We start from the raw sequence: 24,640 nt of genomic DNA, 5'->3' as shown, positions 1-24,640 counted from the left end.
TCTGTTGTGTTACTACAATGAATTACACTGAATGATTTTTAATTACTTAAAATTATACTTAATTTAGAATAGCTTTAGGCTTGTTTTAAAAAGTTGTGAAAATAGCACAGTTACCAAATATCCCATACCGCATTTCGCATATTATTACCAACTTATATTAGTATGGTATATTTGTCACACAACTAATCGATATTGGTACACTGTTATTGAGTCTACACATTTTTCAGATTTCCATTGTTTTTGCCTAATGACCTACTACTGTTCCATGATCCCATACAGGATGCTACATTTTAATGTCATGTCTACTTAGGATCCTCTTGACCATGACACATTCTCAGATTTTCCTTGTTTTGATGGTCTTCCAATTTTTGAGAACTAGTCAAGTGTTTTGTACAGTGTCTCTCAAGTGGGATTTGTCTAATTATTATCTCATGATTATGCTGGGGTTATGGGTTTTGGGGAGGAAGACCATAGAGATAAAGTACCATTCTCATCCTGTCATATCAAGGGTACATTCTATCAACATGACATGACTATTTATATCAGCCTTGATTACCTGGCTGAGGTAGTGTTTGTCAGGTTTCTCCACTGTAAAGTTATTTTTCCTCCCACCTGCCATTTTAATACTGTATTCTTCGCAAGGAAGTCACTATGCAGAGGCCACACTTGAGGAGTGAGGAATTGTGTTGCACGTCCTTGAAGTCAAAGTATCTACGAAATTTATTTTTAATTATTCTGCATAAGAAATTTGTCTATTCTCCCAATGTATTTATTCACTTTTTTATATTAGTGTGGATTCATGGATAATTATATTTTGGGTTCTAATTCAATGCCATGGTATGTATTTGTTCAAATTGCTCCAGCTTTGATCATTGGAATCTTTTTTGGTTGGCTCCTGTCACTTTGACACTTTGACATGCTCCCATCAATGTGTGTGTGTGTGTGAGAGAGAGAGAGAGAGAGAGAGAGCGAGAGAGAGATTAGCACTTCCTTACTTTCTGGCCATCTAAGATGCTCCAGGTTCATCTTTTATATTTCCTGCCCCTTCATAGAATCAGCCATTTTTGAAAGGACCCCTGGCTTGTTTTATTAAAGAGTGGTATTAGAAACCAAGATATGGGTTCTAGGTGTGATATTTGTTACCAGATTATCATTGCTTCTAGGCTTTCTCAACCGATAGATTAAGGAAAAATGTACATGCACAGTAACTGTGTGTATATGTATATTTGTAACTACATATGTATATACATATATAATTGCATTGGCCAAAAAGTTCGTTCGGGTTTTTTGTGTTATGGAAAACCCTGAACGAACTTTTTGGCTAACCCAATATATAGAACATAAGTTCACAGTGATGTTTCCAACTCGAAGCCATTATTACATGGATTATTCTAACCTCTTTTTGTTTGTCTGTAACCTTCTACTCCAACAGCAAGAAACCTTACACCATATGCCAACCATTTACTTAATTGTTTAAATCTAGTATACATATGTAGTGGTTTCATACACCGATGAGAAACGACTTTATCTAGTTAAGTACAGGGCTATGTACAGTTGTTTTGCCTTTAATCTTACAGATTGCACTAACTCCCCTAGTTACTTAAATTAGCACCTTTTCCTTCCAACCCCATCAGTGAAGTTGTTTCATGCATTTGTAATACAGTAAATCCTTTTTTCACATTTTATATTCCATCCTGGGATCCCCCACCTACTAAATGGTTTTTAAAAATTCATGTATCTTAAGGTTTACTCTTTGCGCTGTGAAGTTCTATGGGTTTTGACAAATGCATAATGTCATGTATATGCCATTACAGTATCACACAGTATCAACCCCTGGGCTGAGGACAGCAGGAGGTGAGCGGCAGGCTAGTGATCAAAGCTTCATCTGTCTCTCCCCATAGCTCACATTAGCGCCTGAACCAGCCCCCCCATGGCTCGCATTAGTGCCTGAACCATCCCCCAGATAACTTGCATTACCGCCTAAACCATCGCTCACATTGCCACAGGAACCAATCCCCGCCCCACCCTGTCGGTGGAAAAATTGTCTTCCATGAAACCGGTCCTCCTGGTGCCAAAAAGGTTGGGGACTGCTATACAGGATAGATTCACTGTGCTTTATCTATTCAGCCCTTGCCTTCCCCCTGACAACCACATGTGTTTACTGTATCTTTAGTTTTGCCTTTTCCAGAATGTCATATAAATGGGAGCACACCATATGTACTCTTTTCAACTGGCTTCTTTCACTTAGCAAAATGCATTTAAGATTCATCTGTCTTTTTTTTTTTTTTTTTTTTTTGGTAAACGTGGATGTACCACAGGGTTTTTTGTTGTTGTTGTTTTTTAATGTCTTTATTGGAGTATAATTGCTTTACAATGTTGTGTTAGTTTCTGCTGTATAACAAAGTGAATCAGTAATATGTATACATATATCCCCATATCCTCTCCCTCTTGTGTCTCCCTCCCACCCTCCCTATCCCACTCCTCTAGGTGGTCACAAAGTACCGAGCTGATCTCCCTGTACCACAGGGTTTTTAAGCATTAACCTATTGGAGGATATCTTACTTACTGCCAGTTTTTGGCAATTATGAATAAAGCTGTTATAAATGTTCATGTGTTAGTTTTTGTGTGGACCTAAGTTTTCAACTCATTTGGTTAAATACCTAGGAGCACAGTGGCTAAATGTAGAACATTTAGCTTTGTAAGATACCACACTGTCTTCCAACATTGTTGTACCATTTTTCAAGCTAGCCACCAATGAATAATAGTTTCTGTTGCTTGCATTTTCACAAATAATTGGCATTGCCAGTTCTTTGGATTTTAGCCGTTCTCCTAGGTGTGTACTTGTATCTTTTTGTTTAATTTGCATCTCCCTAATGACAGATAATGTAGGGCATCTTCACCTATGCTCATTTGTCATCTGTATGTTTCTGTGGTGAGGTCTCTATTCAGATCTTTTGCCCATTTTAAATGGGTTGTTTATTTTCTTTTTGCTGAATTTTAGGAGTTCTTTGTATATTTGGATTGAAGGCCTTTAGCAGATACGTATTTTGAAAATGTTTCCTCCCAATCTGTCCTGTCTTTTCATTAACTTAATAGTGTCTTTTGCCAGAGCAGAGTTTTTAATTTTAATAAAGCTCAACTTATTTTTTTCTTCATGGTTTTGTGCTTTGGGTAGTGTATCTAAAAACTCACCACAAAAACCAAGGTCATGTCATTTTTCTCCTATGTTTACTTTTTTTACATTTCACATTTAGTTCTATGGTTTCTTTTGAGTTAGTTTTTATGTAACATGTAAGGTCTGTGTCTAGGTCCCCTTTTTGCACATGAGCATCCCCTGTTCTAGCATCATTTATCGAAAAGACTATTTTGTATGCATTAAATTGCCTTTGAACACCTGTCAAAGATCAGGTAACTATAAGTGTGTGTATCTACCTTTGGATTCTCTATTCTGTACTATTGACCTATGTCTATTTATTTGCCAATAATATGCTGTCTTGATTATGGTAGGCTTATAGTAAGAGTCTTAAAATAAGGTAGTGTGAGTCCTCCAAATTTGTTCTCCTTCAGTATTAGGTTGGTTAACTCTAGTTCTTTTGTCTTTGCATATAAACTTTAAAATCAATTCACTGATATCTACAAAATAACTTGCTGGGGTTTTGAAAAGGATTGAACTGTATCTCTATGTAAAGTTGGGTAACAATATTGAGTCTTCCAATCCATGAATACAGAATATCTGTCCATTATTTACATCTTCTTTGTTATTTTTTAGCAGAATTTTGTATTTTCTGCCTTTAGATCATATACACACACATGTTGTGTGTGCGTGTGTATGATGTATACCAAAGTTTTTTCTTTTTTATTGCAACTGTAAATGGGATTTAAAAGAAACATTATTTATTTCAAACTCCAATTGTTCTTAACTGGTATATAGAAAGCAACTGACTTTTTAAATACTAACCTTATATTTTTTATCTCTGTTATACTCATTTTTCTCAATTCCAGGAGGTGTTTGTTTTGTTTACCTTAGTAGATTCTTTGGGTTTCTCTATAGATAATCATGTCATCTCTGAATAAAGACAGTTTTATTTCTCTCATTTTCAATCTGTATGCCTCTTAATAGTTTTCTTGTCTTATTGCACTAACTAAGACTTCCAGTATGATGTTGCATAGGAGTGGTGCAAGAGGACATCCTTGCCTTTTTACTGAAATTAGCATAAAGTCTCTTGTCAGGAAGTATGATATTAGCTATAAGGTTTTTTGTAGATGTTCTTTATCAAACTGAGAAAATTTCCCTGAGTTACTAGTTTACTGAGAGTTTTTATCTTAAATGAATATTGGATTTTGTCAAAAGCTTTTATAGCACATGACCATATGATTTTTTTTATAGCCTTTTAATGGAATGGATTATGTTGATTGATTTTTGAATGGTGAAAAAGCCTTGCATACCTGGAATAAATTTCACCTGGTTGTGGTGTACAATTTTTCTTATACATTGTTGGATTTAATTTGTTAATATTTTTTTAGGAGGCTCATGACAGATACTGGCCTGTAGTTTTTCTTTCTTGTAATGTCTTTATCCAGTTATGGTGTTAGGGTAATAATGGTTTAATGCAGTGAATTACCAAGTGTCTCCTCTCTTTCTATTTTATGGAAGCAATGGTGGAGGACTGGTATTATTTCTTCATTAAATGTTTGGCAAAATAAACCAGCAAAACTATCTGGGCTTGGTGTTTTCTTTTTTGAAGGTTATTAACTATTAATTACTTTCTTTAATAGATTTAGGGCTATTCAGAATATGTATTTTTCCTTGTATGAGTTTTGGTAGTTCGTCTTTTGAGTAATTGGTCTATTTCATTTAAGTTATCTAATTGGGAGCATAGAGTTCATAGTATTCTGTTATTATTCTTTTAATATCCATAACATCAGAACTGATGATTCTTATTTCTGTTGTTGGTCATTTGTGTGTTTTTATTCCTTTGCTTAGCATGGGTAGAGTTTTAGCAATTTTATTGGGCTTTTAAAAGAACTACCTCTTGTTTTTGTTCATTTTCTCTACTGTTTTCCTTTTCTTAATTTTACTGACTTCTAATTATTGTTATTAATTTTCTTCTACTTGCTTTAGGCTTAAAGTGTTCTTTCTCTATTTTTTTAAGGTAAAAGCTGAGATTATGGATTTAGGTCTTTTGTATTTTCTAACATAAATTTAATGTTAAATTTTTTTCCTATAAGCAATGTTTTAGCTGCATCTGACAAATTATGATAAGTAGTATTTTCATCTTGACTTCACTCAAAATATTTTAAAAATTTCTCAAATGTTCTTTGATATATCTGTTAGTTAGAAATGTTTTGTTTAATCCAAATATTTGGGGATTTCCCAGCTGTATCTTTATCAACTACCAGCTTTATTCCATTGTTGCTTTGTATAACTTCTAATCTTTTACATTTGTTAAGATCTGTTTTATGGAACATAATATGATCTATTTTGGTGACTATTTCATATGAGATTTAGAAGAACGTGTATTCTCCTTTTGATGGATGGAGTAGTCTATAAGCATCGGCTGGACAAACTAATTGATAGTGCTCTTTAGATCACCTATATCCTTACTGTTTTTCTGCCTGCTTGATCCATTACTGCCAGAGGGGTGTTGAAGTCTCCAACTGTAATAGTGGACTTGTCTATTTCTACTTTTGGTTCTTTCAACTTTTACCTCATGTATCTTGACACTTTGTCATTAGGGACATACACGTTTATGATTGTTATGTCTTCCTTAAGAACTGATCCTTTAACATTAAATAATCTTCATGCCTGAAAACCTTCCTTGTTCTGAAGTTGGTTTTGTTTGAAATCAATATAGCTTCTCCAGCTATCTTTTGATTAGTTTTAGCATGATGTATCTTTCTCAATCCCTTTACATTTTTCAACCCAAATCTTTAATTTTAAAGTAAGTTTCTTGTAGACAACATTTAGTTGAGTCTTGCTTCTTTATTCATTCTAGCACGCCCTGTATTTTAATTTAAACCATTCACATTTAAAATAATTATTAATATTGTTGGATTAGTATCTACCATGTTTATAACTGTTTTCTAGTCACTGCATTACTGTTTCTTCATTCCCCCATTTTACTGCCTTCTCTGCTTTTAGTTGATCTTTTTACACGATTCCTTTTTATCTCCTCTCTTAGCATATCAATTATTCTTTCTTTTTTATTTTTTCATTAGTTTCTCTAGAACTTAACAATAAAAATTTTCAACTAACGCAAACTCACTTTCAAAGTACACTATACCACTTCACGTGTAGTACAGGTTCCATAGATCAGAGTATTCTCAACTTCTCCTTCCCATCTCTTGTGACATTGCTGTCATTTATTTCACTATCCATATGCCATAATCAACCAATATTTTGTTACTATTATTACTTTAGACATTTTTTAGATTATTTAAGAATAATGGAAATAATAATTTTATTTTACCTCATTTATTTCTTCTCCAATGCTCTTCTTTTCTTTATGGAGATCCAAGTTTCTGACCTGTATAATTTTCCTTCTTCCTGAAGAACTTGTAACATTTCTTGTAGGGCAGGTCTATTGGCAAGAATTTCCTCATTTTTGGTTTGTCTGAGAGTATTTATTTCTCCTTTACTTTTGAAGTATAATTTTGCTAGATATAGATTCTAGGTAGATTTTTTTTTCCTGCAACATTTTAAATATTTTACTTCACTCTCTTTTAACTTTCCTGGTTTCTGATAAGAAGTTCACTGTAATTCACTGTAATTCTCTATAGGTAATGCATTGTAGGTATTTTTCTAACTTCTTTGAAGATTTTGTCTTTGGTTTTCTTCAGTTGAATATGATATGCCTAGGCTTTAATGTTGTTATTGCCTGTGTGGTTTGCATTTTTTCCTGCTTTGTGTTCTCTAAACTTCCTGCACCTGTGGTTTGATGTTTGTTATTCATTTAGAAATATCCTTGACGATTATTATAATAGTTTGAAAATTTCTTCTGCTCTGTACTCTCTCTCTCTCTTTTCTCATCCTGGTATTCCAATTATATCTATGACATTTTTAAAAATTGTTCAACTGTTCTTGGATGGTCTGTTCTGTCTTTCCATTATTTTTTTCTCTTTGTATTTCATTTTGTGAAATTTCTATTGGACTCTTTTCAACATCACTGATTTTTTTCCCCCTATCTTGTTGAGTCTAGTGAAAAGTCTGTTGAAGGCATTCTTCATCTGGGTTACAGTGTTTTTTATTTTTAGCATTTCCTTTTGGTTCTTACAGTTTTTATTTCTCTGATTATATAACCTATCTATTCTTGCATGATATCTTCTTTTCCTCTAAGAGCTCTTAACACATTGATCACAGTTATTTTAAATTCCCCATTTGATAACTTCAACATCTGTATCCTGAGTCTGGTTTCACTAATTGTTTTGTCTCTTCAGAGTGTTTTTATTTTATTTTTTCTTGCCATATAACTTCACTGTAATTGTTTGTTGAGTTGTGTCTGATATTAGGAATTGAGATAAATAAGTCTTTAGTATGAGATTTATGGTAATCTAACTAGGGGCTGTGTTCTGTTTAATGTTTGCTGTTGCTAGAGGTATCAGAAGTGTCAAATTCCTTTAGTGTGTTTGTTTTTGCCTCCTCTCTTGACTCTGGGTTTCCCTAAGTACCCCTGAGAGAGTTGGTGTCTTTCAGCTCTTTCAACTCTAATCCACTGTTATTATAGTGAAGCCTATTGGTGGAATGGTAAGTTTGTGGGGGAGTTGGGTGATCCACAACGTTTTTGAATAAGTCTCTGTTTTTATGTGCTTGTGTCTTAGAACTGTGACCTTCACAAGTATTTCTTCAGTAATATAGTTTTTCTCTCCTTGTTCTGACTCTAGTGTTCCCAATCTATTTCCTCAAAGCATTGACCTCTATTGACAATTGTGTGTGTGTGTGTGTGTGTGTGTTTTCTGATTGGTAAGAGAATGGCTAGAGGCCAGAGTTAGATGAATGCCCTTCCCTCAAGTGTGATAATACTTTGCCCAAGTCTTTCCCTTGAAGATAAGGCCTCTGTCATGGAAAATTCTTTGGGTGTATTTCACAATGATCACTCTACCTCAGCACTCCAGTTTCAGAGTCATTAAGGGCATCTTGGGGGTTTTTCTTAAATCTTTACCATAAGAAACATGTGAGGTTCTTCTAGGCAAAGCCCACAGGAGTGTGAGAGTTTCCAGAAGTTTCTCCCTTTCACTCTAGTCCACATTCAGTCCAACTATTCATCTAAATTGCCACTCAAGTTTTCCTACCAATTTGTAGCTTCTGTTTCAGATAAGCAAATCTCACCTGTATCTCAATGGATGTCTGTATCTCCAGAATTTGGGGTGGCAGTTTTCCCTGCAGCTTCAGGTCTCTGATGGATACTAGGAAATCAATTGATTTGCTCAGTTTTCCCACCTTTATCTTGTAAGAGCAGAAATAATGATTTCTGATCCCTTCACATGTCAGAGTTGGAATCAGAAGTCTTATATAATTTTTTGAATGTAAAGAAAAACTTTTATTAAATAAGTAAACCCCAAGTGGTTCTGATGCATCAGTTTTGACATGTGTTATGCAATTTGATTTACCATTATTGTATTTAGGATGTTTGCATCTGTATTCATAGTAGTCATATTCTGTAAATTCATTTTTTACAATGTCATTATCAGGTTTAGTTAAGCTATTCTGAGAAAGTGAGAATTAATAATATATTTTTCGTTAAATACTTGTAAAAATCTACTAGTGAGAATATTTATGCCTGGAGTACTCTCGTTTGGAAAGATTTTCACTTTGGATTCAATGTCTTTAACAGATACAGGACAATTTATACTTTCTATATCTTTCTGCAGTTTTTTCACTAGTTATGTTTTTAAGGAAATTTCCAATTTCATTGATAGAGTTGACCCGTGAACAACATGGTTTGAACTACGTAGATCCACTTGTACATGGATTTTTTTCATTAAATATGTGCTACAGTACTACAGGATCCGCAGTTGGTTCAATCTGTGAATGCGGGTCATAGGATGCAGGACCACAGATACAGAGTGCCGAATGTAAAGTTACATGCAGATTTTCAACTGGGGAGGGGAGACTTGTTTGCACCTCTAACCCATGTTGTTCAATGGTCAACAGTATTTATTAAGGGGCAAAAAAAAAGTTAGCTTTCAAATGTTATTTATATTAAAAAAATTTTAATTTAGGAAAATTGCAATTATCTACAAAGGCAAATGAGAGTATTAGATGATTAGGAACATTATGTTCCCACTTTTACGTTCCCTGTACTTTTCCAGGTTTCTATGGTTAGACTTTAACAAATGCCACCCTTGCCTGAAGGACATCATCCACACATACAAAAATGCTGCAAATTCTACTTTCCCGTGGTAGAATTACCCAGTACTCAGGAAGCTGCAAAAGTGGTCAAAACTGGTTTTTAACGAAATCCCCACATTTAGCAAACACTACTGGAACTGACTTGCTCTCCAATCCTTCCAATCATCCCTATTTGGCTTTGATCAAATCAACCCCATCCAACCAGCTCCACTTTTGCTTTGATCTACCCAAAATACTGCTTATTATAAATTTGGCCTAAATTCCACTCATCCTCAAAAGTCTACGTAATTTTGCTTTATTCTTCAACAAGCAAAAAGTTGAAATTTCTCTTGTAGTTTCTCCTTTACCAGACTAATAATTTGAAGTAAATTTAGCATTTGATTTTCAAATTTAAGTGAATTTTTATGGTATTAGGACACACAAAAATCTCTGTACTCAGCATGTTTACATTCTAGTGCAAGAAGGAAGACACTCATTAAAAAATATTAAATAAAGTACTTCATATTAGATGATAAGTACTAAAAATCATGGAACAGAATACAAATAAACTTAAAGCCAGAAATAGAGGATTTAATATGAAAAAAAAACCCTAGAATGGGAAATAGTCACATTATCAGATCTCTAGTACCTCACTAAACATTTTGAGTTTTATAATAAAAACCAAATCAGACTAGAGACAAAACTACATCCTCTCATCCTAGACACCTGTAAACATTAAATACATTGGGAAAATAATTGTCCTGCATTAGCTGAGAATCTAAACAGGAAAAAAAAAATGAAATAAGTAATCAATCAAGGTGCTTCAAGTGTGTATCAAGCAAATAATAATCCATTTTACCCTTAAAGTCAAAAGGAAAATTTTCTTTAAATGTTAAAGGATAAACTTGCAATTTAAAAAATTAATATTGGTGCTACAATATCAATTTTACACACTACCACTATTACATGCATTTCACAATTTGTTCCTCAGAAATGACAAAGTATTCAGGTGATAGGTTTCTCCAGTAACTCTCACATGTTCCATGTTCCCCATGTTCCAGCTTAAGACAAATCACCCTCAGCCTTTAACTTAATTACACTTTCTTCCACTGTAATACCATCTCTGCTTTCTTGCTAGGTAGAGATTTACTGTACAAATGGAATTGCAAACTAAACACTCTCTGGATGGTCTGGACCTCAAGTCTCTGAGGATTCCCCTCCTCATAAAGAATTTATAGATAATCTGGAAATTGATTTACTGTTACTTTTGTATCTAAACTGAATCCAAATTGAAGATCTCAAGGAAGCGCCCAATATTCCTGTGCACAAGAATTTCTACTAATATGCATAGGATTGTTTGGGCTAAACCCAGTAAGGTTTACATTTATCCATCTAAATTGCTATCCAAACTTGCACAGTATCTTCTAAAACCAGGAACTGAAAAGGACTAAAAACACAAAAACTTGTACCAGTCCTTATAATACTTTTACCCTCCAATTCCAAAAACCTACCTGACAAAGATTGAGATTTGTTTAGGACCTCAGAGCCATAAATAGAATCATTATTCCCTGTTTCCCTATAGTACGACACACAAATACCATTTTATTTTCAGTGACTCCTTGAGGCAGTATATTTTACAGTGATAGATTTGTGTTCTAGTTTTTTGTTAGTGTCACTTTGGATCAAAATAGTCTATACTTATTTGTCCACTCAGGAAAATCAACAGCATATTTGGACTATGTCCCAAGGCAAAATATATCCAAAAGGCAGAACTCATTACACTCCACAGATCTGATCATTTAGAGAGAGATAAGAGAGTGATACAGAGTGATAATGAGTATACTTTGAGTGTAGTCCATGATTTTGGAATTCTTTGAGAATAAACAGGGTTCTTGATCTCAGCAGGAGCCTCAATGAAGAATAGTCAGCAAATTAAGTAACTTTAGTTTGAATTTTCCTAAAGAGGTGGCTATTATAAAAGTAAACACTCTGAAGTTTCCTAAAGAGGTGGCTATTATAAAAGTAAACTCTCATACAAGAAGGGATACCATGGAAGCTAAAGGAAATGCCCCAGACGGCAGTGCTCACTAAGCTCCTATCCCTCATGATTAAATCTTTTGAGAGATTAAAATAGCCTGTTGTACAATGCCAGACATTGGCTCCAGAGTTGGCAAAGTGTTACTGGGAGAAATCTGCAGGTAAATTACATGAGAATAATCTCTAGCACTCTCATTACGGACACTTAGTAGTAGCAGGCAACCTGAAATGGAAAATTGCAAACATTTAACATGAAATTATCCACCACAACAAAGACGAATTGGCTACTATACATAATCAACATTAGTGGAGAAACTTTACTACGATCACTCAGGGTGTTTGTGGTGATTGTCTCATTTGTTTTCTGGTAAAACTGTAAAGGTGGGGCATGGATAAGAGCTCAAACCTCAGGGTTCCTTTGAACACGACCAAACAGATTTCATATTTTCTGGAATGAGCTTTAAATATATATTGAACCAGTACCATACTGTCTTGATTACTGAAGCTTTGTAGTATAGTATGAAGTCAGGGAGCCTGATCCCTCCAGCTCTGTTTTTCTTTCTCAAGATTGCTTTGGCTATTTGGGGTCTTTTGTGTTTCCATACCAATTGTGAAATTTTTTGTTCTAGCTCTGTGAAAAATGCCATTGGTAGTTTGATAAGGATTGCACTGAATCTGTAGATTGCTTTGGGTAGTATAGTCGTTTTCACAATGTTGATTCTTCCAATCCAAGAGCATGTTATATCTGTCCATCTATTTGTATCATCTTTAATTTCTTTCATCAGTGTCTATAAGTTTTCTGCATACAGATCTTTTGTCTCCTTAGGTAGGTTTATCCCTAGGTATTTTATTCTTTTTGTTGCAATGGTAACTGGGAGTGTTTCCTTAATTTCTCTTTCAGATTTTTTGTCGTTAGTGTATAGGAATGCAAGAGATTTCTGTGCATTAAATTTGTATCCTGCTACTTTACCAAATTCATTGAATAGCTCTAGTAGTTTTCTGGTAGCATCTTTAGGCTTCTCTATGCATAGTATCATTTCATCTGCAAACAGTGACAGTTTTACTTCTTCTTTTCTGATTTGGATTCCTTTTATTTCTTTTTCTTCTCTGATTGCTGTGGTTAAAGCTTCCAAAACTATGTTGAATAATAGTGGTGAGAGTGGACAACCTTGTCTTGTTCCTGATCTTAGAGGAAATACTTTCAGCTTTTCACCATTGAGAATGATGTTGGCTGTGGGTATGTCATATATGGCCTTCATTATGTTGAGGTAGGTTCCCTCTATGCCTACTTTCTGGAGAGTTTTTATCATAAATGGGTGTTGAATTTTATCAAAAGCTTTTTCTGCATCTATTGAGATTATCATATGGTTTTTATCCTTCAATTTGTTAATGTGGTGTATCACATTGATTGATTTGCATATATTGAAGAATCCTTGCATTTCTGTGATAAACCCCATCAATGGAACAGGATAGAAAGTCCAGAGATAAACCCACGGACATATAGTCACCTTATCTTTGATAAAGGAGGCAAGAATATACAATGGAAAAAAGCTTCTTCAATAAGTGGTGTTGGGAAAACTGGACAGCTACATGTAAATGAATGAAAGTAGAACACTTATTAACACCATACACAAAAATAAACTCAGAATGGATTAAAGACCTATATGTAAGGCCAGACACTATAAAACTCTTAGAGGAAAACATAGGCAGAGCACTCTATGATATAAGTCACAACAAGATCCTTTTGGACCCACCTCCTAGAGAAATAGATATAAAAACAAAAATAAACAAATGGAACCTAATGAAACTGAAAAGCTTTTGCACAGCAAAGGAAACCACAAACAAGACAAAAAGACAACCCTCAGAATGGGAGAAAATATTTGCAAATGAAGCAACTGACAAAGGATTAATCTCCAAAATGTACAAGCAGCTCAATATCAGATAAACAAACAACCCAATCCAAAAATGGGCAGAAGACCTAAATAGACTTTTCTCCAAAGAAGATATACAGATTGCCAACAAACATATGAAAGGATGCTCAACATCGCTAATCATTAGAGAATTGCAAATCAAAACTACAATGAGGTATTCCCTCACACCAGTCAGAATGGCCATCATCAAAAACTACAATTAAATGCTGGAGAGGGTGTGGAGAAAAGGGAACTCTCTTGCACTGTTGGTGGAATGTAAATTGATACAGCCACTATGGAGAACAGTATGGAGGTTCCTTAAAAAACTAAAAATAGATCTACCATACGACCCACCAATCCCACTACTGGGCATATACTCTGAGAAAACCATAATTCAAGAAGAGTCATGTACCACAATGTTCATTGCAGCTCTATTTACAATAGCCAGGACATGGAAGCAACCTAAGTGTCCATCCACAGATGAATGGATAAAGATGTGGCACATATATACAATGGAATATTACTCAGCCATAAAAAGAAACAAAATTGAGTTATTTGTAGTGAGGTGGATGGACCTAGAGTCTGTCATACAGAGTGAAGTAAGTCAGAAAGAGAAAAACAAATACTGTATGCTAACACATATATATAGAATCAAAAAAAAAGGTTCTGATGAACCTTGGGGCAGGCAGGAATAAAGATACAGATGTAGAGAATGGACTTGAGGACATGGGGAAGGGGAAGGGTAAGCTGGGACAAAGTGGGAGAGTAGCATTGACATATATACGCTACCAAATGTGAAATAGATAGTTAGTGGGAAGCAGCTGCACAGCACAGGGAGATCAGCTCGGTGCTTTGTGACCACCTAGCGGGGTGGGAGGGAGACACAAAAGGGAGGGGATATGGGGATATATGTATACATATAGCTGATTCACTTTGTTATACAGCAGAAACTAACACAACATTGTAAAGCAATTATACTCCAATAAAGATGTTAAAAAATATATATATATAGTAATTGTTTATTTGGGGGGTGGATTAAAGCTTTTCTGGAGAATTCCAGCTCTGCCAGTAGCAATATATTACATGATTTTGTGTTCCCAAACTATCTCTGAGATAGTATTAGGCAAAATTATTTTAATGAGACCATTATTGAAGAGTTTGCACATCTTTTCCAGTCACACAGTAACCCTATTGTCCATATTGCTCCAATCCTCAGAAAGGATAGAATAAACAGAAATCTGAAACTCAGATTAGCAACATTCTCAGATACTCTAAAACTCCCATGGCCTAAGGTTTGCTTTAATGACAATGAGCTTAACTCTTGGGGTTCATTGAATTGTTCCTTTTGAGTTAGCAACAGGACAATGTATGAGTGTAGGAATATCACCTCTGCACTATTGTAAGTAATCCTAGTCACATACTGCAGATGACTCAAGCAATTCATCCAGTTGTAATTATAATAAAACTTTCTACCAATTTGTATCTGAGTAATGTGGACAGAAAAACTCTTGGTGTTCTGATTCAACTTCATTGGAATCCTAAGAGACCACCTTACTAATATATCTGTCTTGACCCAGTGGCAATAGGCATAGCAGCTAAACTAGTGGAAACTTCTGCTGGCTTGGTTTTAGGTTAGGGTCTCCTTTAAATCAAGAGACACATATAGTTTTCCTCAATATCCTCCTAAACAACTATTAAATTCTGGAGGTCTGGTCTAATATTTGTGAGAGAAAGATAGCCTTCAAACTCTGGGGGAAAAAACCTTATCAGATACTGTTGAGGCTAGTGCAGAAGTAAAATTCCATGAGGTTGATACCTAGAGTGATGTCTTTCAATCAAAGATGCGTAAACCATATTAAATCATTACTGGAGATATCAAGCTAAGAAATTTTAGGAACCCATTAGAAGCAGATGTTCTTTGGAAAGAAATGGCTTCTACTGAAGACCTTCTAACCAAGTAGATGGCTATGTAGACGGCTTCCCCTCAAGGTCCACACAAAATATGATAAGTTATCATCTTTTAATCTATATTCCTTTGTTGTTTATTTTCTTATCTACCTGGTTTAAGATTTAGGTTACATTTAATTACATTACTTATACGGCATTTATTATTTATATTGCTTTATTTGTTTTGCATGTAATCACTCTTTAGTACAAGTCTAATATCTGTTACAGTGTGTGTGCGAAGGGTTAAAGCATACAATCAAACTGACTGCTGAGTTTGTACACATTTTCCCTTGTGAGCCACACAATTTCTTTTGGTCCCAATTCTTTGAAATGAATCAGTAACTGAGGCTCGACTAATAGATTACAAGGCAAACACAACAATATACTAGACAGCCAGAAATCTAAAATTACTATCCTGTCATATCTGGAAAAGGAGTTTCCTGTGTCTACGAAGACAATACTGGAGGGTCTTTGGTGGAAGTCAGCTTTTGTAACTAACTTTCACAGGAATAGAACATGCATGAGAACTACAGAGCAGACAGTATTTATTTGGAGGTGTCTAATTTTCTCAGATCTTATAAGTAAGACCCACTACTTTTCTTTTGCTTTAGATCTACTAATGATATTGATACTACAAAATTCATTGTCTAGCACTAAACTATTCTTGATGAGTAGCACTGAAACATTACAAAACTATTTGACAATCTCATAGGGGTATTTTGGCTTTAAACAGATCATTGTGTACCTCTGAAAGACTGGTATTGGATCAGTGAAGCAAAAGTCTCTTGGCTACATCCTGCACACTGTAGGAACCTGCTACCTTGATAAACTAAATTCTGCCTTTCGTATACTCTCTGACATCACCCAGGTTCTATTTTGACCCATTAGTTTCTCCTCTAAGAGGAGATCCTCAGATAATTTAATTCTAGAAGAAGAAAAACGAGACCTTGATGTTAGAACCCAAGCCCTACTACTCAAGGGGAATTCTGTATTGCTTTCTTTCTCAAGCCCCCATACTGAAAGATTCACCTTGAATGAAATTTCAGAATGTCCTTCCTTCTCTGATATACTGCTAAGACTCTGCCTCTCTGATATACTGCTGAGACTCTGCCAAGGTGGGCTATATCTTGCTGTCATAAGGGAGTAAGGTAGATTTGGTGATATTTTTCAGGAGCCAGCATTTGATGTATGTAACATAATCAGTTATTTTTAAATGTATGTTTTCTCAAAGGGTCACAAGTAAAATTTATTTAACACATAATGTGCCAGATGTTGAGCTAAGTGAAACTTTCCCCAACATATCTTCCTTAATTGTGGTAATGGCTGGCACATCTCACTTCCTCTCACCACAGAGACAATTAGGAAACCATGGTGAATGGAATTTGAATCCAAGAAATCTATCCTGGCATCCATTTCTTTGTACCTACTAATATATTCTATTTCCATGATTGCAGGGATCCTTACTATCTTGCTCACAGCTATTTCTCCACTGCCTAGAACAGGTCCTTTCTCATACAACATGATCCACAAATATTTTTAGGGTGAATAGATGAATTTAAAACATACTGCATGATGGTACACAAGAGTGATATCCTAGAACGTGGGCTTTGAATCCAGAAGTTCGACTAATATATATGCTACTTGGTTATTATTTACCCTACCTTAAGGTAAATAATTTTTGCAATGGAGAAAATAATACCTAGGCTTGCTTTAAAGATTATATGGTAGAATTATATAAAGCAGCAGCCATAGGGGCTAGAATAGACTGGTACTATAAAAATGGTATTTAATATGATGATGATAATGATGATTCTTATATTGTTTTCCCCCCAGTAGTTTTCTTCCCTAAATATGATTTCATTAAGTGATATACTCCCTTACTTTTTCTGGTTATTTAGTAACATAAAATAAGCTGTTGTATAGTTTTAGTTTTGATTCTTTTTTTTTATTTTGGAGGTTTCTGAGTGTCTGGAGACAATGCATGAAAGTGGATTGTAACCATTTAATGCCTATTACATCTCATCCAGAATCAGGGATTAAAAGGGGATAGGAAAAGTAGGTAGAATATGTGAGGGAGTAAACTTGTATTTTTATTGTAGTGGGGATTCTGCCCAGCTGCTGTAGAGGTAAACTTCTCTGTCACTAGGGCAATATATGTCCCAAGACATCTTTCTTGATCTCTAAACATTGGAGTTTCTCCTTAAGTGGGGGTAAGCCCTACATAGATGTACATATGTAGATTATATAAGAAAGAGGACATAGATACAGGGTAGAGCATGTGGCTGGTATATAGCAAAACCTCAATAAGTGGTAATGAAGGGAAAGTATTATCACATTTACTTCTGCACTATTTGCTCATTCAATGCATAATATTAATCAAACAACAGATAACCCTCAAAAGGAAGGAATTGTGTCAGGTTAAGCACATACAGTGTTATATTTGTAATCTTCTTCATTTATATGACAGGCTAAAAAAAGACCCATCATGACTTCAAAAAATGAAATTTCATCATGATTTTAGCTATGGGTTCTCTCCAGATACTACTCTCTTTCATGGAGGTAATAACTATAAGAAACTTCCCACAGCAGGTAGGGAAAAAATCCTCTTGCCCATTCATGTTTTTGGTAATTTATTCAATAGACAAGCATTGCTTTAGCATGTCCTCTATGCCTGGTATTGTACTAGACACAAGAAGAGTACAGTCTTTCCTCTGGCTGATTTCATGGAACTCAGTATAGTGCTGACAGCCAATGTGAAGTTGCCAATGCCCTCTTGGCCTCTATATCATATCCACCTACATCTCTGACACTCACCTCAAATAAGCTTTCTTTATTCTCTCCTTTGAACTTTACACATTTGTTCATACTCACTAAAACTCACACCAGATTGAAAGAATAATGTGTATGTGTGTGTATGTATGCAGCTGCATATTTCTGAATCTCTATATAGCTTTTTATATGTGTGTGTATGTGTAACATACATACATGTGACTATATATATAATGCATATAATAACCCATTTCTTTAATCATTGCATTTATTGAGCACATACCATGATCAGAAAGTGTGAGAAGCACTAATATCTCAATATGAAAAAGACGATCTGAAGCTTATAGTTTACCAAAGATGAAAGGAACACTGACAATAATTAAAAATGATAACTGAACGAACTTACAAACAGGTCTAAGAATGATGACACAACTTATTCCTGAAGTTTTGTTTAGAAGATAATTTTTTTTCTAATTTTTTCTCAATTTATGCCTCTAATTTTGTTAATGATGAATCTAATTGTCCTCCAAACCAGGATAGAGGAAGGTCAAGCCTACCCAGAAGAGTGTGGAACATGCTGAACAGGGTTCCCTGTGGTCTGACACCAGCTATGTTGTCTAGGGCAGGATTCTCAGTTAGAGGTCAGAGACAGAAAATACTGAGCACTGCCATTTTAAATTGTATAAATATAACATGCAGTTGGTATTGTTTCCTCTGTGCTCTACCCAGAACAATAGTAGCTGCTTCTTCAAGTTGAGAGTTGCTAATACTGCATTTATATATCTGTGACTAAAATTTAAAAATATGTACCCTGATTGCAATTAGAAAAATGAATGATCCCCAGTGTTTTCCTTTATCTGGTACTATTTTCATTTATGTGGATGAAACCTTTCCATTTGTAGTACAGGTCCTATTTCTATAACAGAGACATAGTTTCTTTTTCAAATTTGTTCCTTTTGTTTATTTTTCAAGTGTTAGAAGGAGAAATATTAATTTAATTATATACACTCAATTCCACAACAGCCTGAAAATAGCCTCACTGAGGTGAAGGATGAGCAGGTAGGGTGGGGGTTGGGAGCTCACTCATAATTCAGTGGAAAGGAATCAAAGGTAAAAAGAACAATAATTTGTGTGCCTAACGTACATTACATTCTTCATTCCCCTAGTTCCTTTGAGGAAGTTCTACCATATTCTTATATTCTATGTCTAACTGGTTGGGCTTTCCAATGGAAAACTGGCAGTTACTTTGAGATTATACCAAAGAAGTGTATTACCATATCTTTTGGGATAGTCTTGACCTGAAGTCTTTAGGTCTTGACCAAAAAATGCAATAATGTTAAGGATGTGGTATCTAGTCATAATGGTGCTGCCACAATGAAATAAGTGCCATCCCAAGCTGCCCTTTTAAAAGCAGAGAATAGCATACAGCTTTGTGGAGAAGTCTTTTCTGTGTACAAAATGCAAGGAACCTGAAGGTCAAATTGTCATGAAAATAGAAAATTTGCAATAGCCATATTCTTCCCAAGCCAGAGTGAGATAAGAAATCTTTACCAATGCCTCCAGATGCACACTTCCTTCCTGAATGGAAGGTGTACATCACTGGTCCTAAAAAGAATCCATTTAGGAGGTTACTGCATCAGGAAATAAGTGATGCTCTGTTACTCACTTCAGCAGCCTGAAGCCAAGACAGAAAGAACCACTTTTTCTCTAAAGGTAGAGTCATGATTTAAATACCATGATAAGTAATGGTGCCTGATAATGTTTCATATCACAAGAAGTTTCCTCAATCGAACTGCCTGTGTTCTTCAGGAGACCTGCATATACAAATTAGAAACCTAAAGCCTAACCCTGAAGCCCTGATAAAAGGAATTTTTAAGTCATAATAGTCCACAAAGAAGGAACTCTCCAACCATTGTCATCATATAGCTTCTAAGGCCTCTAGAAAACTGAGCTCTTCGACAAAAGCAAAACAGGAACAACTGGATTAATTGACCAATGAACTTACTCCAGTAGGGAGGGAGCCCTTGCTGTTGTCTACTAGGCTATACTTCATATTTGATCATATGTAGGGTTGTTTGATAATGTAAGCTTGTTGTAATTATTAACATGACATACATGGTCATAAAGGCTTGCATTAGAGAACATGGCACACTAGTGGTGTGTGGTGGCACTTATGCTTTATAGCTGCCTAGCCATGTTTGCAACTAACTCCCTTTCCCTTTCTCTTAGGGGACATTCTCTTCTAGACTATGAGATATTGGAAGGGCTGATAATCATGGGGTACCTTACCTCCACTGGGGATATAACCAGACTACCGAGAGTTCCTATTCTTGGGTCAGTGAATATCTTAGTGACTCAAGTCAGGCCCATCCCTCGACCCTTGGACTTCTATATAGAAAAGGGGAGAGAAAAATTCACATTTTACTAAAATTGCAAAGTAGATAATTGAATTTAGAACTTAAAAAGGCTTTTTTGCCAATCATCTAAAGAAAAAATTGACTGCAGAATTAATTGAAGCCAAGAAACATAGAATTAAGAACTAATGAGCACAAGGTCAGATGGTTCTTTAGATCCTGGACTCCTGGATTCCACTGAGATTGAAGCTAGACTCATCATGATTATAGAAACTTATGAATTTCCTTTCCTCCTTTTAAGGTATTGTGTTGTATATCTTTCATTTATAACTGAGAGATATGACTAATCAAGACAATTATGAGGAAATGTAAAGAAGGGTTAATAATATCAAGATTGAGGAATTATATTATTCCCAGAGTGCTTCTTGAACAATTCTTCTTGAGAACATAATACTGCCAATGGGGGGAAAAAGAAGATAAAATAAAAGTGATGTGAAGGTGGTACCATGGAGCAAGAGGTGACAACCAAATTCTCTTTGATATGTGATTAATTGTTGATCATGTTGTATCTAGTGCTGCAAAACAGAATGCAATGATGAAATAAATTCAATAATTTGACTTTGTGTAATGTTATGTATTTGTACAGATATTATAATTGAATATAACTGTGCAAATGTAATATGTGACATGGGATTAAAATGTCAGATTATGCCAACAAAGTGAAGCAAGGATGTGGAGAGAATCAAGGTATAATGGTTAAGCAAACAGTTCTGCAGTTAAGACATATCTGGGTTCAAATGTTACCTCAACCAGTTACTATAATGATTACCATTACTGTTGCTGTTCCCAGCATCTGTTCACTGCAGCATTATGTTCTAAATTTTTCCAAGCTGCTTTATCTATATGAAGACATTTACTACTTAAAAGAGCAATGTGAGAAAGGCAGTATGAGTATCCTCACTATTTAGGCACATATATAAAATATATTATATATATATCAAATTTATAATATTCTAATACATATCTCATGGGGTAACTGGAAAATTTTTAAAATTCAAGGTTTACAAACCAAAAAAATTCAAGGTTTACCCTACCACATTTAAGTGTGCACTTAATAAATAAAAACATTTATTATCAGTCATTAATTATTTTATTACATGAATAAGGAATTCATAGACGTGTTATTTTCTTCTTTCAAAAAAGGAAACCTCTATTAAGATGATCAAATTAAAAAATATGTTTGCTTCCCAATATAATTTAAAGGTATGTAAGTAACCTAAACTAATCAAAACACACATGGAACACATCTTCTAAATAAGTGAAATGGAGGAAACAGAAGTTATATAAAAACAGATTAAAGTCAAATAAAACACCACAAATCACTTTAAAAAAAGGGAGGATTATAAAATGGAAGGTAATAAAAACAACACTGCCTGTTATATAAATAAGAATAATAGGATTATAATATCTAATTTAAAAAGTAACATTAAATTAAAATAATGCGACAAAATTTTTTTTCAAAATGACACATCTGAGATTAAAAAGATCTTTCAACAGAAAAATAAGATGGTTACAATCCACAAGAAGATAAAATTAAATTGACCCCATTAAGGGTAAATATCATAGCATCAGATTTTACAAAGCGAAAATTGTACAAAATCCATGAGATTTAAAGAAAACTATGAAGAAGCTTTAAAGCATTTTACCCAGTATTAGACCAATCAAAGCAATGAAAAACTAGAGTATAAAGTAATTATCAGTATGGTTGGCTTTAAGTCTACCATTTTGCTTTTTATTTTCCATATACCCCTGTATAATTTTTCTTCATTCTTTCCTGCACTATTTTGGCTTAATAAAATATTTATTATCATTATATTTTAATTCTGTTATTGGCTTTTTAGCTATAGTTCTCTGTATTTTTTAGTAATTGTTGTATGGTTATAATATGCACCTTTAAATTATCAGAGTCCACTTATAGTTAATATAATATAGCTCCATATAAAATATAAAAACCATGCACCACTACCGTTACATTCTTCCTTGCCCCATCCTGTGTACTACTGTTGTAAGATAGATTATATTTACATATGTTACAACACCCATGACCTAGTATTATAATTTTAGGTTTCAATATTAATGTGGCTTTCAGCTATTGAAAGAAAAGATAAACTTCTTTTATAACAGTCAACGTATTTCCTAAATTATTTTTTCTCCCCACTCTCTCTTCCTCCAAGACCCCAATTACATGTATGTCAATAGAAACATATTCTAAAATGACTCAGATATGGTATTAATAGATAAGGACTTTAAAGAACCCATTAAAATATGCTCAGAATAGTTAAAGAAAAAAGATGCTTATAATGAATGAATAGGGCATATAAACAGAGAAAGGGAAATTATAAAAATGAACCAAATGAAAATTCTAGAAATAAAATATTAATTCTAAGATAGTTGTAAGTTAAAGGTACATACTATAATCCATATGAAACCCCTAAATAAAGCTAATTAGAAGTAAAGATAAACATAAATAGAGAAGTTGATACAGAACACTAAAATATTCAATAATTTGGCAGTTATTCAATTCTTTGCCAAAAGAATAAAGCAAAGCATGGAGAGAAGAGAAAATTAAAAGGGACAAAAAAAAAGAAAGCTAAATGGTAGGCATAAGTCCAATTATATCCAAATATATAAGTATATTTAATGTAAATGGACCAAAAGACTACAAATGATTTAAAAGGAATGATGGGAGGCTTCCCTGGTGGCAGAGTGGTTAAGAATCTGTCTGCCAATGCAGGGAACAGGGGTTCGTTTCCCAGTCTGGGAAGATCCCACATGCTGTGGAGCAACTAAGCCTGTGTGCTAGAACTACTGAGCCTGTGCTCTAGAGCCCGCAAGCCACAACTACTGAAGCCCATGCACCTAGAGCCCATGCTCCACAACAAGAGAAGCCACTGCAATGAGAAGCCTGTGCACCACAATGAAGAATAGTCCCCACCCACCGCAACTAGAGAAAGCCCACTCACAGCAACGAAGACCCAACACAACCAAACATAAATAATACATAAATAAATAAATTTATTAAAAAATAAAATAAAATAAAAGGAATGATGGTTAAACTGGATAAAGATCAAGACTGGTCTATATGCTATCTACAATAGAAAAACTATAAATATAAAGACACAGATAGACTGAAAATAAAGAGATAAAAAAAATCAGACAAACAGTAAGCATAAGAAGTCTGCTGTTACTACTCCAATATAAGACAAAGTAGACTTCAAGACAACAAATATATCTAAGATAAAGAGAGACATACAAAATTGGGAAAGAGACAATTCATCAAGAAGTCTTGATAGTCATAAAAGTGTAAAAAATGAAAGATCTTCAAATACATAAAAAGCAAATGAGAGAACCAAAGAAAGAAATTCACAATCACAGGCAGAAATTTTTAACACTTCCTTCTAGAAGACAGAAAAAGAAAATCATCACTAAAGATATAGAAAATCTAAATATTAACTGAACAAAATCTGAACAAACACCCTGAATTATTGACATTTGTATACCATTATACTCAATGACTGCCAAATACACATTCATGTGCATGTGAACTTTCATCAAGATAGACTATATGCTAGACCACAAGTCTCAACAAATTTGGGAAAGCTAAAATATTAGAGTTCTATTTTTACTATAACAAAATTAAAATATAAATCAGTAATAAGTTACCAGGAAAAGTCCCAACTATTTGGAAATTAAATACTTCACTTAAAAATAACTAATAGGTCAAAATAAACTGCAAGAGAAGTGAGAAAAATTTTGAACTAAATGATGATAATTAAAATAACATATCAAAATTTGTGGGATCCATTAATGCAGTGCTTGTAGACTTAAACCATTTACATGAAGATAGAAGATCCACCAGGAATGATCCAAGTTTCAACCTTAAGTAGCTATCACAGAAAAGGAAGAAGGAAAGAAATATGGATAAGAAAACCCCAGGCTAATGGCCATTAAGAACATTGATAAAAAATCCTTAAGTAGTAAACTGAACATAGAAATATAAAGGATAATAGTGACCAAGTGGAGTTTATATCAGGAATGCAATGCTGGATTAACATTTAAAAATTGATCAGTAGGGACTTCCCTGGTGGCACAGTGGTTAAGAATCCGTCTGCCAATGCAGGGAACACGGGTTCAAGCCCTGGTCTGGGAAGATCCCACATGCCGCGGAGCTACTAAGTCTGTGCACCACAACTACTGAGCTTGCACTCTAGAGCCCATGAGCCACAACCACTGAA

The 24,640-nt window shown here is 34.5% G+C and overlaps 1 long non-coding RNA gene across 1 annotated transcript; it reads left to right on the top strand.

Moving 5' to 3' along the window:
- Positions 1–3,232: 3,232 nt before the first annotated feature.
- On the top strand, positions 3,233–22,994 carry LOC309655241. The gene is made up of 2 exons (XR_014260688.1): positions 3,233–11,293; positions 11,336–22,994. It is a non-coding gene; the product is annotated as an uncharacterized lncRNA (long non-coding RNA).
- Positions 22,995–24,640: the final 1,646 nt, after the last annotated feature.

This window comes from Balaenoptera physalus (assembly GCF_965194825.1).
Source record: "Balaenoptera physalus genome assembly, chromosome: 2".
Lineage (NCBI taxonomy): Eukaryota > Metazoa > Chordata > Mammalia > Artiodactyla > Balaenopteridae > Balaenoptera > Balaenoptera physalus.
Note: the sequence above shows the minus strand (reverse complement) of the source record. Positions and strands in the feature narration are given on the sequence as shown.